Below are 3,403 nucleotides of genomic sequence, written 5' to 3'. Positions count from 1 at the left end.
GTGCAAGGCTGAGGGGGCCGTGGCCCCCCAGCATTAGGCAAAACAGTGAAGAAAAATTACTGTGCATGGATTAGATAAGGAAAAGATCAATCTTACCCTCTTAATTTTTCATGTTTTGGCTTTTGGCCCTTCCTGAGATTCCTGCCTAGCTCCGCCACTGCCCCCAGCCGCCGCCGGCCGCGACCGCGTGCGACGCTGACTCGACGACAGCCCGTCCTCCGCGGACTCTTCCCGCCGGCTCTCCCAGCCCAGCTCCTACCGCCACGCGCTGTGCGGCGACCACCTCGTGTCCTCCGAGGCTGGCTCCCCGCCCTCTGCCCCGCTGGCGCCTACCCCTCGCGCCGCCCCGAGATCGGAGATCCACCGCGTGTGCGACGCCCTGGACGCGGGCGACGCCTCCCCGGAGCCCTGGGTGCAGGTCCGCGGCAAGCGGCCTCGCAGCCCCCGTCTCCGGCGCCCTCCGGCCGGATCTTCGCGCCGCCTCCCCCGGCTCCCTCCCATCCCTGCCGACGCCTGCCCCCGCTGCCTACGCTAGGGCCACCCATCCATGAGTGCCGGCGCGACATCTGTTGTCGCCGCTGCGGGCACTACGGGCACGTCGCCAAGTTCTGCACTTGGCTGCGCTAGCCGTCCGCAGATCCTCCCGCCAAGCGCCGGCGCGCGCCGGCCGCCTCCTCCCGACCTGTCTCCCCTGTGGTCTCCAGTGGGGACAGCTCGGACGAGGCGCACCTGTCTCCCCTGTCCGGCGCCGGCTCTCCGCCCTCCAGCGATGCCACGGCCACCACCGCTGCCTCGCTGGCCACCCCTTCACCGCTGCCCCCTTCTGGTTCCTCTCGGTCGCGCCCCTCTGACTCCTCGCGATCGCGCTCCTCCAGCTCCGCCCAGTCGCCCGCGGTCCCCATGTCCGGCCACCCTGCCATGCGCCCGCCGAGTGCGCTCTGTTTTCTCCCTCGCACCGCGGAGGTCCGCGCGACCGAGGAGGCCCTTGAGCAGCGCACCCTCATCGTCGTCCTGGCCGGCAACCGCACACGGGTCTCTCGTGCCGACGTGGCCGACCTGCTCGCCTCCAAGTTCGCGCTCTCGGACGATGACTTCTCCGTCCACAGCCGCCTGCCCGGCAAGTTCCTCCTCCGCTTCTCCCGGCCGGAGACACGCGCTCGGGTTGGGCTTGCAAACGTGCGTTCTCCACGTTTCCGCCTACTCCTCCACCCGTGGAGCCGTGCCGCTGGTGCCGAGCCCTTCGCCCTTCGCTTCAAGGTTGACCTGGAGATCACCGGCGTCCCCGAGCATGCTTGGTTTCGCTCCTCCATCGACACCCTGCTCGCGCTGTACTGCGAGATCGACACGCTCGCGCCGGAGACGCGCTCTGGGGCGGACATGTCTGCGTTCTGCCTCTCCGCCTGGGCGCCCAACCTTGACGCCATCCCCCGCGAGGTCGACCTCTTCCTCCCCGAGCCGGACGCGGTGCTCCCCGATGCGACCCCGACCGTGCCAAGCGTCTCGCGCTCCACACGTACCGCCATCCCATTCGGATCTTCGTCACCCACTGCGCGGATTTCCGGCGACCCTCACCGCCTTCCGCTCCTGCCGGAAACGACAGCGCTGGCGCCGACGACGCCTCACCGCCCCTGCCAGGCCCCTGGCCGCAGCATCACAGTTTCCCGCGCCGTTCCGAGACTCCTGCTGGTGGCACCGGCCGCTGCCCCTCCTCGCGCGGTGGCTCCCGCCGGCGGCGCGGCACCCCTCCCCCAGCGCGCGTCTGGCTAGGAATCCTAGGAGCCCACCCTCCCGCAGGCCCGGCGCCCGCTACGCGCCAACGGACGGTCCGTCATCGCGTCAACCCGCCTGCGCCCGACAACGCCAGCCGGGCCCCCTAGTTTTCGGCTTTAATTCAAACTCTCGCGCGCCCCCCTCCACCTATTTCCCCGCCTCGCCTTCTACTGCACTCGCCCCCGCGTGGGCCCCTGCTCCTGTGCGCTGCGCCTGCTTGCGCCAACCAGGACGCTCCAGAGCCTTCCCAGGATATTCGCCTGGGATCCTCCGCTTGCCCAACCGACAACTGCGGCGCACCCATCCCCGCGGCTCCTGAGGTGGTCCCGCCCCCACACGCCCGGTCCCCTGCTGCTGGTGCTCCAGCACCAACCTTGGTTCCCGTTGGCGCTCCGATCCCGACGCCCCCTGAGGCCCCGCTTGCTGAGCGTGCCATCGTCCCCATGTCTTGTGGGGCCACCCCCCTCGCCCAATCGCGCCCACCCCCTGGTGCCCCGCGACGCGGCCGCGACATGCAGCGACCCCTCGGCTGCCCTGGCGGGTTTCTCGTCCCTGGTCCAGGCGCCCACCGCTCCTCTCCTGCCTGCCCCCACCCCACGCCGCAGGAACGTGGTGCCGCCTAACTTCACTCCCAGGCGTAGCCATCGGCTCGCGCGCTCTGATAGAGGCCTCGACTCCGAGTCCAAGGCACGACGTGTCCTCCTCCGCCGCCTCGGCCTTCTTAACAACGGCGAACCACTCTCCGCGGAGATTCTGGCCAAATACTCCAGGCTCTTTGAGGAGCCGCTAGCGGCCCAAACTGTGCAGGCGCTCGCCGATTTCTACGGATGGAACGTGCCCTCTAGCTTCTCCCTCGGGTCCGCGGCGCCGGCCGCCTCGCCTAGCCGGCTCATCGCCGCCTAGCCTGCACACGCCGCTTGTACTACGTTTCGCTTGATCTTCATGGATAGTAGTCTCCGTATTATTTTCTGGAACACGCGCGACCTCAACTGCCTGGCGAAGCGCTGCGCCGTCCGCTCAGTCATCTGTACCGCTCGCCCCTTTATGGTCTGTTTGCAAGAAACTAAGCTCACTGATGTTTCCCCCTACTTGGTTGCCGACTCCCTTGGGCACGATTTCACCAGCTTCTACCACCTTCCCGCCGACGGCACGCGTGGTGGCATCATCCTCGCATGGCGCCCTTCCGAGATCTCCCTTACCAACCCCTTCGTCAGGGCCCATTTTGTCGCGGCCTGTGCCACCACTCCAGGCTCCGACTCCCACTGGTGGATCACGGGCGTCTACGGCCCCCAAGACGAGGCGGGCAAAGCCTCCCTCCTCGCTGACCTCTCCGACTTCCGCGCCACACGGATTGGCCCCTGGATCATCGGCGGCGATTTTAACATGATTGCGTCTGCGGCCGATAAGAACAATGACAGGCTCAACCAGCGCTCCATGCGCCATTTTCGCCACTTCATGGCCGACATTGAGATTCGCGACCTGTACCTCCACGGCAGGCGCTACACCTGGTCTAGCGAGCGCGACCCCCCCACGCTCGTGCGCATCGACTGATGGATTCATGTACCTAGGGTAGGGTCATAGACCTGATCTAAGTACCCTACCCAAGGACACCCTTAGAAGAGATCACCTTCCA

Source organism: Triticum dicoccoides, chromosome 5B (genome assembly GCF_002162155.2).
Source record: "Triticum dicoccoides isolate Atlit2015 ecotype Zavitan chromosome 5B, WEW_v2.0, whole genome shotgun sequence".
NCBI classification, from domain to species: Eukaryota; Viridiplantae; Streptophyta; class Magnoliopsida; order Poales; family Poaceae; genus Triticum; species Triticum dicoccoides.
The sequence above is the reverse complement of the archived record's forward strand: the minus strand, read 5'-3'. Positions refer to the sequence as shown.